Source organism: Schistocerca gregaria, chromosome 1 (genome assembly GCF_023897955.1).
Source record: "Schistocerca gregaria isolate iqSchGreg1 chromosome 1, iqSchGreg1.2, whole genome shotgun sequence".
Lineage (NCBI taxonomy): Eukaryota > Metazoa > Arthropoda > Insecta > Orthoptera > Acrididae > Schistocerca > Schistocerca gregaria.
Genome location: NC_064920.1, coordinates 350,479,031 through 350,492,739, shown reverse-complemented (window position 1 = coordinate 350,492,739; position 13,709 = coordinate 350,479,031). Strand labels below are relative to the sequence as shown.

Genomic DNA, 13,709 nt, shown 5'->3' with positions numbered 1-13,709 from the left:
GGTCACGGCACTGGAGTCGGCGTGGCTCCACATCCCTGACGGAACCCTGTAGAACTTCACTGACTCTCGCAGCGGTGTGCGCAGAAAAAGTTACCCTGCAACTCAGCACTCTTCGCATTAAAAAACATTATCACGAAAGAAAGGAGTGATAGCTGACAGATAAAAATCATTGGACTTGCCGGGGATCGAACCCGATACCTTTCGATCAATAATCAGGCACTGCAATAAAGAAAAAGTAATTAATTTCATGTGCTTCCTGTTAGGGTACCTTCTTGGTCACTGAGCACAATGTAAAATTAACTTTTAAAGTTGTGTATTCTTGCATGTTGGGTTGAATTGCTTTTAAACTAAACGCTGTTCCTATTGCATTCAGCCATCCGGCTACGCTATCCCTCTGCTACAATCCATTATAGTCGATCGCAATAACTGTCATCAGATCGTTATTTGACTCAGGCGGTTGCCGTTTGCCTCAGATATGGTGTTCAGTGTACATTCGTGACATTGTGGCCAGTGGCAAGTCCAGCGCCTACACGAAATCGGAGAGATTGAACATAGAATATTCACGTCTTGATAACAAACAAATACGCTTATATCGCAGTTCTTGCCGTCAGCATCAGGCTTGAAGACTTCCGTAGTCATGTGAACGCCGACTTATTCCAATCGACGTAAAGAGAGGGGCATTCTGTCTCTAAATTATATTTAACTTAATTCCTCACGAGTATACTTTGTTATGTTCCTGAAGCTAAGTTATACGTTGGTGGGGAATGCATGTTAATGAAGGTCGAAACCAGATATAAAGTGGTGCTTAGAGTGTGTACTTTCATCTACTAACCCACATAACTTCTGTATCCTGCATCCGCAGGCTTAAAGCTACACGAGATATTAATGTTTACTCCTAGTGTGACATAACGCGTCTCGTGATAAGAACTCATGCGTAATTCCCAAGTCTGCTCCAGCGTTTTACACATAGTACAACAAGTATATCGTGACGTGAGAAACTTCCCTACCACTGACATCGGGTATAGACTTAGGGTCGAGTACTTTCGCAGATTCCTCTAGAATTTAAGGCGATAATCAGAGAAGCTTCCACAAATCAGTCTAAATAAATATTTAATGCCTCAACCAAAAAATGTATTGTACCTGGATATAAATAAAACTCAGGTTAACAATACCCCAATAACGCATTGATCTGGAGTAACCTGTCCTCTCCCAATAGAAAGGGTAAGGAACAGGAAGAATAAAAGTTAGCGGTATGTAACACGTAACGCATAGAAGAACGGAACTCGAACGAAGTTCCAGGGATTGCGAAAGCACTAGGAGGTATAAAAACTACCATGTAAAAGGATATTTGAAACTGAAGGTGCACAGTTGCATGAAATACTTATGTGATTCAACTGAACGCGTCACCGAAGAGCTAGGTTCTTCTCCCATTGTGTTCCAGTCACGGCTATTGAACTATGGGAAACTCCTCAACGTACAAGGCTGAGATGGTATTGGTTCTACTTAAACGCACAGTTTCGATGCCTCCTGGAATGTTTCTTTCAAGATGTTTCAGTTTTGAAAAACATCAGATTTCTTACCAATGTAATCCAAAAACACTCCTAAAAGCGGTCGTATGCGTTTTGAAACTGAACAAGAAAGCGTCTAGATTATTCCATAACGTAAAATTTCGATACGAAGGGAGCAGTAAAATCATTACATGTCACAGCCATTACTAAGTGTTTGAGGAGACAGAGAATGATTGAGACAATATCTTACACTTTCTATATTGTTCATTGTGGCTAATGCGTAATGCATTAACTGTTATAACCTCGCATTTAATAATTTAAAAAGGCTTGCATTCCATTTGATCATATTATTGCGAAACAGTCTTGAGTTTTTCTGTGTTTCAGGAAGACGAAATGGTAGGGCTTGAGTCTTTCAGTTATTGTTTATCAGACATTTCAGATTTGTGAAGTGTACAACAGAGACATTGGTGCATCTTATCATGTATCTACAAAGCCGTTGGTAATAATAACCAGGAATCATCGGAAAACAAATGAGTCCGAGTTTGTGTTAGTATGGGTGAAAGGTGCTCTTAATTGTAGCAAGATTAAAGTTGTTGGTAATGTGGCACTTTATTATAGAAATTTTTCATTAGGGATCTGGCGAAATTTAAAAATGAAAGGGAGAAGGAATTAACAGTTACTAGTATCCGAAAACATCACTGACAGGTCTCAAGAGTGTTCTGTTTTCTCACTGTAATGACAGGCAAGACACTCTATGGTGTGAAAGTTGTTACTGTTTGACAGGTGAAGCGACACTAACGCTTCCAGCGGTGTGAGAGCGCGTACCTACACCCGTTTAAAGATAATGTTTGTTTGTAATTATTTTCTACTTAATTAACAAAATAGCTATATATTTGTATTTCATGCATTCGTAAGTTACCAAGAAGTAAGAATTATCGTGAAATACGAGTAAAAACAGCCGAATCGCACTGATTCAGTGACATAAGCTGCAACTCATTACATGAAGAAATACTTCCGAATATGCCAGCTTATTCCACTGCAAGCAAGGAATATAAACACAATTCATGCATTAGAAGCATATATTTCTGTTGTTAGCTCTTGTTATTACCACAGGTACTTTCCTTGACACGAAAAAATTGTTTATGGAGTCCAATGATTCGCCCTTCCTTACACTTCATTCGACTTCTTAATACACGAATCTTTTTGTAAACGTAATTACTTTTGTTTCAAAAGCGAACGTGTTGAAGATCCTTGCCGTTTGGGGCCCAGATTTAGCAAAAGTTGTTTATCCTGCGTTGGGAAACAGTTTTATTGCTTTTGACTATTTATTATTACGTCTTTGCTGTTTTCCCCTTTGCTGCAGTTGTGGTGATTATTTGGTATGTTAAACAATGTGCGTATTATATTCCATATAGGCTAGGTGTCCTTCGTTCCACATTCACTGATTTGGCCGAAAGTGCAGCGAACAAAACTCCGCTTTATATATACGACGTCTTTCTGTAAAACGTCATCAGTTCTTCTCGTGTTTACCAACAGGTTTTTGTTATGAAACGAAAACGATATTACTCAACAAATGTCTGTGCGTTACGAGAGAATCGTAAATAAACAATCCCGCAATGCACCGTTTCGTATTTCCCAGTGTCCTTAGGAAATTAAATAATCACAAATGTGGTGTCATTTTTTAGTTATCCCCGATTTTTATAGCACTACATACGCTCCCTGTTCTAAAAACTATATTACAAATAAATATAAACGTTATTGTTCGCACTCACCCGACATGGTATTCAGAAGTGTAGGATGCTGGCCGCTTGGGGCGCTGCTATCGCTGGGCGTAACAAAAACTAGACGGAGTGTCGCGACTTATTTTAGAATGTGGTATCACATTAACGAGCCTTTCCTATAACTTCACAAGATTATTCAGCTGTAAGAAAAACTGTTTAAATCCTGCAGGATTCGCTGATCTGTAGTACAATCTAGGAAATATGCAAACTGGTCGTCTGTGCGCAGCGTCCATATGATATTAGCATCCCTTCGTCAAGTTTCACAAACATCGCACGAAGGCGTCAGATTTTGTTGTGTACGATGGTACGAAGGGAGTGTTTGAATCTTCCCCTGCTCGTCATTTGTTAGTCTGTGAATAACATTGATAGATTGTGCGTCTGAATGTAGTCGAATTTACTACGTGATACCTGTCCGCGCAATTTAGAGCTGTATACCTAGATTATGAGGAAAGGTCTCGTGCTAGAAAAGTATTGTAGCCAGTGAAATTCGTAGCCAATAACTCAGACTGCTATCGACCGCAGTTCCAGAAAATGACCGAGTAAACTTTCAAGAGACGCCGGAAGTGCCCGATTTTCTGTGCTGCCCATTGTCCAAATGTAAGCAAAAATCTTTTTTATCACTTTACATAGGGACAAAAAATCTTTTATAATATATTAATCATTAGTTTCTTTTTCTGTATTATGTTATTTCCGTGAGCTTCTTTACTAAATCATAAGCGTATCAATCCTATTTACGAAAATGTGGAAGGCAGAAAACATTCTGCCATCTTGTAAAGGAGGAAAAAGAATTTATTTCTCCAACAGCGCTAAGGAATCAGTTTTTAGTGGAAAAGTGGCAATTTTTTCGCACACTGCAAATTGAAAATCTTAGTCAACATTGATTATTTAAGCTACAGAACAAATATTACTAGATTCGTGGCGTTCTAAAATGTTACGAACTTGAGATACTGATTTTGTGACAGAACTTTTAAAAGGTGGTGATTAGTGTCCTGCAGAAGCAGTCGAATAGTAAACTACGTCCGTTTGCATCCACTTTCAATCTTTTGTTCGTTCCATAGCGTTATCGAGGCAATGAATAATTTTCCTTCTGATGATTGACTGCTGATTTACATGGGCGCTTGTCCCCACCCGTTCTTTCTGTGTGTCTGTCATGATATCTCCTTTTGACTCGAGGCTGTACAAATGTGGAAAGAATACTGTTTTTGAAAACTGCACTGTACGCCATTTTCACCGTGAATCGTGAAGCTACATTCATTGTGCTCATGCTTTACATTATTTGGAAGCTGTGTACCTGTGGCTATCAAAGAGGTCACCAAAATACACGTGAAGAAAATGAAACGCTACATAGGAAGTATTAGCCCAGTAACATGTTTCATTCACGTTTGGCTCATCTCATTTTATTGTAAAACGCTCATTAACCCTAAATTACTAAACCCTTGTAAAATTAAAATTGCAGTTACTACCAATTCACAGTTCCCCCAATCTGGTATTGTCACTATAGGGTGTAAAACAGGATATTTTGTACTTATTTTGTATTGACGAATCATTTGAGACCTTATAATCCTAACTAACTAGTGCATAAACTTTAATTGGCTTCCTTTGAATAAAATATGGAGTAACAAAATTTGCGATGGTTTAGTATCAATTTAACATTTTGCTCCCTGTAGGGTTCTACGGTTAAACGACGCCATAACCAGGCACCTGATAAATATCACATTTTTGGAGAGATGGAAATGTTACTTTTCTTTAAGGAAGGAGGAGGGAATACAAAGATTTAAAGTCCTGTCGGCTTTGGGGCCGTGGGAGACGGGACCGGAAAAATACTAGGAGGTATAGAGACTATCGTGCAAACGGATATTTGAAACTAAAGGCATACAATTGCATAAAGTACCTAAAAGATTCAATTGGACGCGTCAACGAAGTGCATTTTTCTTGTCACAATGCGTTCCAGTTTTGAAGTACGGGAAACTCCTCAGCGAAGAAAAGTCCTGTGTGCCTATAGCTATTTGAGCGTTCACCAAAATCCATATGAACAAAATAGAACACTCCATAGGAAATATTATCTCAGGAATATGTTTCATTCGTGTCTGGCTCACCTTATTTTATTTCTAATCCTAGATTACTAAACCCTCGTAAAACTTAAGATTGCTGTTGGCACCAACTCGTGGTTCCCGCCAATCTAGTATTGTCAGTGCAGGGTTAGAACAGGACATTTTGTACTTATTTTATGTGTGGCATACCACTGGAGACCTTATAACCGTAACTAACTAGTGTGTAAACTATTAATTGTGACTTCCTTCGAATAAAATATGAAGCAGTAAAATTTGAGATGGTTTTGTAACATTTTCACCCGGCTTTAGGATTTTAGGGTTAAACGATACCCCATCCGGGAGTCTAATAAATAACAGATTTATGAAGAGATGGAAATGTTATTTTTCTTTGAGGAAGGAGGAATGAATACAAATATTAAAATTCTCTTCAGCTTTGAGGTCATTAGTGACGGGACACAAGCTCGGAATCGGAAAGGATAGTGAAGGGGAACGGCCGTGTTATTTTTAAAAAAAATTATTCCAACATTTGCCTTAAAACAGATTCAGGGAGCCATAGAAAGCTAAGTCTGGATGTCCAGACTGGAATATGAACCTCCGTCCTTGCGAAAGCGAGTCCATTGTCTTACAACAGCATCACGTCTCTCGATCCATTATTAAGATAATTTGTGATGCCGCTCTAAGAGTTCTTTAAAAAAATCTGACCTCAAAATTTTCCAGCTTTTCTGTGGTTTTATTTTTCCTTTGCATTCGATGTTCGCTATTTTACTTTCACTCCAGTAAAACAATGATTGGATATCCATACTTACATTGATTCTTACGTGCCTCAAAATTGGAAGAATTTGTTTTGATTTATTATGACAAGGACTAAGGACTCGGGAATGAGGAAATGACGTAGCTGTTGTTTATCTGCATTGCTGAATGTATACTATATCTTTCAATAAGTGAAAAGGAGATATCTCCACAGAAATCTTCACAAGCGAAATGATCTCAGAGTAGAAAAACTTGTGCACAGACTAGCAGAATAGAAGCAGAAAGGACTCACTACTCTGACATAAAGCTTCTGTAATGTACATATCATCTTAAGTGGTTGCAGGAACGACATAACAAAAGGAAAAAATACGAGGGCAAATCAGGAAGTATTTACCCCTATTTTTAATTAGCCAAAATAAGGTAAATGCAAGTAATGACAAATATACAACATATTCTACGTACCTTACACTATTTTTCCACATAATCCCCATACCGACACAAACATTTATCCCATAGAAGCTATAAATTGGAGACGTCCCTGCGGTAGAATTCGTCAGGCTGATTATGGAACCACAGTCGGACTGCTGTCTCGGCTTCATCGTCACTTGTGAATCGCTGACGAGAGAAGGTGGAATGTAAGACCGAGTATGTGGTACTAATACTGTTTAGAACCGTGACTTACTCCTCATTCAAAAGAAGAAACTTTAATCAGAAGGCGGGAGCCAATGGGCGAGATCACTTTAGGAGTTTCAGTTGACACTGTGGAAAACTTTGTTTTATCAGTGCTGTAGATATTCTGTGCTTTCAACTGATACTTCAGTCTGAATTTTTCAAACGTTTTATAATATTTCCCTACATTAAATCTATTGAAGGCGGCGAGTCGAACTACCCACATTGCCATTGACTTTCTCTGAGTCAGTATGCTTATGTTTCGAAAATACGTTATGAAATCTTTTCCAACGGCTTTCTTACTTTTACTGAACCGATAGCTCAATGCTAGTTTTTCTGGGCACGAAAAACGCAAGTTTCCCAAACTCTTTGTTATCTCGAATGCTTCTTTGTCCAGATCAATTACATGCCGTCTCAGCACTTCTGTTTGACGTTCGGTAAATGTCTTTAGATCTGACTACGTTTCGAGGATACTCCTAAAACAAAAGTTTTATCCCTAAGTTTAAAGCTGTATTATTTTTTTATGAATCTCTTTAAAATAATTCTACAACAATAGCCTACTTACAACTTCCCCGTTGAGGCCACATCCTTGTTTCAAACAACTCCGTAGTGTTGGGTCTGGTAGGTTTTGTTTATTTGCTGCTGCATTTACATTGGAAGTTTTATCTCTTGCTTCAGTAATAGTTGCATTGATTCCTTCCTTATCCCAGTTTCCCGTGTCACTTTTTCTGATAAAATTTCTTAGCATTATGTTTACAAAGCATACAGCATTGATAGATGGACAGTCATACATTAGGATTTAAAATTTAAAAAAAAATGCATCCACAGTTCAGTTCCAAAATCAAATATTAAATAACGACAAAAGCTATTCACAAAAAATCTCTTCTCGAAAATATCTCGGGTAAGATGAAGAACTAGCAAACGTCGTCATCATACCCCACGCCGCCATTTCGGTTTTGAACTTGATTATTATTAGACTAGTTTATCGTCGACTACCTACACAATACATTGTTCTTTAAATTACTAATTGTATTTTGAGAATAGTTTATGGAAGAGCATAAACAACTTGCCACAGTCGAGCAATTTCTTACGCCGCGAACTGCGGAGTTCAAAAATTACAAATGCACATAAATAAAACACAACATTGTTGCTACTGCTCGCAAAGCAATCAGTCCCTAAGTTCCGTATGGCGAACGTCGCAACGCGTCGCCCGGAGTCTCATAAACTGCTTGAAGAGGTGCTGCTAATCCAAGAATGCGTCGGAGAAATACTGTGTTCGTCATCTCTGTCACTTTACCCCACTTTCCCCTACAAGAATTCAATCAATGTCGTTACATGTCTCACGGTATAAATGCCTCCTGTAGTTCGTCGTCGATACGAGCCTTTGTTATTTCCAACGAAAGACGGTTGTATTAGGCTTTTTTTGCTCTATTTTATACGCATGGTACATTTTAATATCATTCTGAATAAAGAACCAGATTATTCCGCGATAGATTCTCTAATAGAATACTCTTCAAAGTTGGACGCCATTGAAACACGCTTGTTCTTGTGTTCTTGGCAATAACGCACTTTTTACTAACTTGACGGAAGCATCACGAGTGTATAACTCAAAGCACAGCCTAAGAATGAGGAAAGCCTTGCTCGTCACCGGTCAGCCGTGTGAGATGCAACTCTTTTCTAATCTCTATGTAAATAAACGCAGCTGCAATCGATGAGCTTTCCGCTCCCATTTCGATACTTGACGGTACCTGCTCTCAGATGTTTCAGATAAAGTCAGCATTTAGCAAATTGGGGGGGGGGGGGGGGTCGGAACGTGAAAGTTAGGGAATCTTATTAACACTCACATTCAAGCTGGTATATCAGCCTGTTGCGAAGCGTGCGTTATGCTGTTGCATAATGGCACTACCTACGCCGTAAAGAGATATATTGATCAATTCCGCTCGAGCTTCTTTTTCTGTAACAAAGACCAAAAAATGAAAGGTCAGTGTGACAGCTAATGTCCTTATAACATCTGACGGTTACAGGACAAAACACACTTATTTAAAAGCTGTAAATTAAACTAAATACTTAAGGTTACAAGTAACAATAACTTAATTTGGAAGATCACATAATAACGCTGTGAGGAAAGCAAACTAATGACTCGAAGACTGTAAAGAACACTTAGAAAATGCAACAGGACTACTAAAGAGAAGGCTTACACTACGCTTGTTCACTCCCTTCTGGAGTACTGCTGTGCAGTATGGGATCCACACCAGGTAGGATTGGCGAAGGACATCGATAAAGTTCAAAGAAGTGCAACTCGTTTTGTATCAGCGCGAAACAGGCAAGATATGATACGGTACACGAACTGGGGTGGCAATCATTAAAACAAAGGCGTTCGTCGTTGTAGCAGGATCTTATGAAACTTCAGTCACCATCCTTCTTCTGAGAATGTGAAAAAAATTTGTTGGCCCCACCTACGTAGGGAGGACTGATCATCAGAATAGAATAAGAGCAATCAGAGCGCGCACAGAAAGTTTCAAGTGTTCGTTTTACTCAAGTGGTGTTCGAGAGTGAAAATAGATTGAATGTGGTTCAGTGAACCCTCTTCCGGACACTTCGTTGCGAATTACAGAGTAATATGTACATGTGCATGTAGACTTACGGTATCAGCTGGGTGAATTTACTGTAATGTCATTTTTAATTCATGTAACCACAGCCTGCGCAATGATAAAGAAAAGCAATGCGTCCCCATTTCGCATCAAACTGAGACACTTTTTCTACAGCTGGGGACCTGAGGTGTATGGTACAAATGGCGCTGTCACTTACGTTCAGAATTATTTACTAACTGCTGCCACTAATGGTTCAAATGGTCCAAATGGCTCTGAACACTATGGGACTTAACTTCTGAGGTCATCAGTCCCCTAGACTTAGAAGTACTTAAAACCTAACTAACCTAAGGACATTACACACATCCATGCCCGAGGCAGGATTCGAACTAGCAACCGTAGCAGCACCGCGGTTCCTGACTGAAGCGCCTAGAATCGCTCGGCCACAACGGCCGGTTGCCACTGTTGCTTTCAATACTAAAGTAAATAATAACTTTAAAATTACCGTTCTCTGACTTATAACTACAGGAAAAATGCCTGTTTTAGTAAAAAAGCTCATTTCCTGTTTTAATAAAAGTGGCATTAGTAACAATTAAATTAATATGTTTACTGACTTGACTACAAGCTGACTAGAGACTTCACCCCACCGACGCAAAAAAGAAAAAGTTACTGCTCCCACGACTGGGATAGCGGAATTAGAATCAACAACTGCCCGCCCGGACTTGAGTTTTCCGTAATTGTTCCAAGCCACGTTAGTTGAATGCTTGGATGTTTCCTTTTGTAAGCCCACTGTCGCTATAGTAACTCAGGCTTGTCCGATTAGGAGTTGTCCCTAACGAGATAGTCGGTAAACCCTAACTTCGCTTCCTTCTATTTCTTCGGGTATCATAAGAGCTTATAATTTATTTGTATGCTTATATTTTGAGTTAACTGTTCTTCATATTCTTTTTTTTTCTTCGTTACCAATTGTTGCAACAAAAATAAATCAACAATAAATTAGCTGCAGCACTCAGGTGGCTACTTCTTACCGATTAGAGTTAACTGTTTGTAATTACACTGGTAATGCTCACAGTTCGTTCACGAATAAATAATATTCACGTGCAAGCACGTGCGACTGTTCCTCGCCTGAGTAGTAGAATCCGGAAGACCCAGCACAGGGTAAAGAAATCGAATCTCCAGCGTGACTAAGCTTACTTTTTCCGTAATGGCACTTCCTTTGCTCTTGCAGAGCTTCAGTCGTGTTGTTTTTACTGCATTTACCGCGTAACTAGTGGCACTGAAATTGCCTTCGTAACGCCAGAAAGGGATTACTCTCCGCCACAGTCAATGTCCACTCCTCTTTTTGCATGCCTGTGTTATCCGTAACGTCCCGAAGTTTAGCGGCAAGGTCAATCGAAACTATACTGGGCGATTTCGTGTCATACATTGAAACTATTGTTACTCTACCAACTTCCGTTCGTTTATACTGATTTACACTTGCTTCTTCGTTTCTCCCCTTTTGTTCTCGCGATGGTAAATCAAAGATTCTCTCGGATCGAGCGAGGTATTACAATGGTTGAGGTCCTGGCCTTGCATTCGAAGGAACTGTCGTTCAATTGCCATCTGATCGTCCAGATTTTATTTACATTACATAATGCGACTGACAGGATAGCTCCTTTAAAAGGGCCACGACCGTTGACTGTTCTATCCTTGACCAATTCCAGACGATAAACCCTAAACTACCATCTTTCTTCTTTTCTAGTCCATTATATAAGAGTTACCATTATATAAGAGACATTTCGAACAGAATGTCTTTCTCCGATCCAACCATGATTTCCTAAAATATCAGTCATGCTGAACCCAACTGCTGCTTTTCTGACATGACATCCTGAAATCCGTGTATCAACGCAGTGAGGTAGAAACAGTATTTTACAATATCCGAAAAGCATTTGACTAAATACATCTACACTTATTTTCAAAATTTAGGATCGTATGGGGTATCAAGCGAAGTTTTCGACTGGTCAGAGGATTATTTGGTAAGGAGAACAAAGCACGTTATCTTGGATGGAGAGCCGTAGACAGACGTAGAAGTAACGTCAAGCGTGGCTCAAGGAAGTATGTTGGGACCCTTGCTGTTCATGTTGCCTATTAATGACGCTGTTGACAATATTAATGGTAATCTCAGGCTTTTCGCAGATAATGGAGTTGGCTATAATAAAGTACCGTCCGAAAAAGCAGACAGATCTAGATACGGTTGTTAAGGCTTATGTGGCCGCTTGCTGACAAATTGCCTGTTGGCTTCTGTCTCGGTTTCTTCGGCCGATTTTTATTTGGTTATTTTTCAGATGTTTCGCCAGCAGTGGAGGGTGAAGCTTTGATAATTCCGGTGACTCGTGCTGGCAAAACGCCAGAAAAATTGTCAAAGAAACGTCGGCCAAAGAACCCGAGACAGAAGCCAAAAGGCAATTTGTTAGATCTAGATAAGATTTGAAACTGCTGCAAAGATTGGCAACTTGCTTTAGAGGTTTAGAAAAGTAAAATTGTGCACTTCACAGAACGAAAAAAATGTTGTATCGTATAACTGTTACATCGTCCGGCCCCTGTAGCTGAGTGGTCAGCGTGACAGAATGTCAATCATAAGGTCCTGGGTTCGATTCCCGGCTGGGTCGGAGATTTTCTCCGCTCAGGAACTGGGTGTTGTGTTGTCCTACTCATCATGGTTTCATCCCCATCGACGCGCAGGTCGCAGAAGTGGCGTCAAATCGAAAGACCTGCACCAGGAGCGTTTCTACCCGACGGGAGGCCTTAGCCAGACGACATTTTATTTCCACTGTTACATCAAAGAGTCACAGTTGGAATCGGCAACTAACACAAATACCTGAGTGTAACCCCCTTGCAGGGACATGAAATGGAACAATCACATAGGCTCTGTAGCAGGTAGCAGACTTCGGCTGATTGTTAGCATACTAGAGAATGCAATCAATCTGCAAAGGAGATTACTTGCAAAATACTCCTTCCATCAATTCCAGTAATATTTCTCAAGTGTCCACACCAAACGGAACCAACCAGGACTTCTGAACGTATTACAAAAGGATGACACGAATGGTCACAGTATTGTTTGACGCATATGAGTGGGCCACAGAGATGCCGGAAAACTTAACTGACAGACGCTTGAAAATAGATACAAACTATTCCGCAGGGATCATAAAGACAAGATTCGACTGATTACAGCACACACGGAGACAGTTAAGCACTCACTTCTCTCGCATCTTTCGCGAATGGATCAAGAAGAATCCGTCAAAAAAGATGTAGTAGGAAGTACCCTCTGCTATGCGTTTCACAGGGCTTACGGAGTGTAGATGTAGATGTAGTTATTTGTATAAGGTTTATATACCCCTTAAAAACTATATTTGTGTCTTACTACACCGTCTGTCAAATAAAACTTCCTCTTAGGCAACCACCTCATGTGAGAAGCCCTAGATTGCAACCAGTATCACTCTGTACTTCATTAATATATAATACGTCTAGGCTTTTTCCCTGGAGCACATCAGAAATTACTTCTTTTTCTGTGGGTTAGATGGCGTGTACAGGTACAGCTCCCCATGCAGCTTCAACACGATACCACAGTTCATCAAGAGTAGTGGCTGGCGTATTGGGACGAGCCAGTTGCTCGGCCACCATTGACCAGACGTTTTCAATTGGTGAGAGATCTGGAGAATGTGCCGGCCAGGGCAGCAGTCGAACATTTTCTGTATCCAGAAAGGCCTGTACAGGACCTGCAATATGCGGTCGTGCATTATCCTGCTGAAATGTGTGGTCGTGCATTATCCTGCTAAAATGTAGGGTTTCGCAAGGATCGAATGAAGGGTAGAGCCATGGGTTGTAACACATCTGAAATGTAACGTCCACTGTTCAAAGTGCCATCAGTACGAACAAGAGGTGACCGAGAGTGTAACCAGTGGCACCCCCATACCATCACGCCGGGTGATACGCCAGTATGGCGATGACAAATACATGCTTCCAACGTGCGTTCACTGCGATGTCGCCAAACATGGATGCGACCATCATGATGCTGTAAACAGAAACTGAATTCATCCGATAAAATTACGTTCTGCCATTCGTGCACCCAGGTTCGTCATTGACTACACCATCGCAGGCAGCGTCAAGGGTAACCGCAGCCATGGTCTCCGAGATGATAGTCCATGCTGCTGCAAACGTCGTCGAACTGTTCGTGCAGATGGTTGTTGTCTTGCCAACGCCCCCATCTGTTGACTCAGGGATAGAGACGTGACTACACGATCCGTTACAGCCATGAGGATAAGATGCCTGCCATCTCGACTGCTAGTGATACGATGCCGTTGGGATCCAGCAGGGCGTTCCGTA

The 13,709-nt window shown here is 40.4% G+C and overlaps 1 protein-coding gene across 3 annotated transcripts in view; it reads left to right on the top strand.

Moving 5' to 3' along the window:
* LOC126345263 (peroxisomal acyl-coenzyme A oxidase 3) overlaps positions 1–13,709 on the top strand; it is a 193,869-nt gene that overhangs the window by 23,592 nt on the left and 156,568 nt on the right. The window contains exon 1 of one of the 3 annotated variants that reach the window (XM_050002088.1): positions 3,320–3,886. The exons of the other annotated variants lie outside the window; for them this stretch is intronic. The gene's annotated coding sequence lies outside the window, so the exon portion shown is untranslated. Of the gene's footprint in view, positions 1–3,319; positions 3,887–13,709 lie in introns of those variants that run through there. 3 annotated transcript variants of the gene reach the window in all.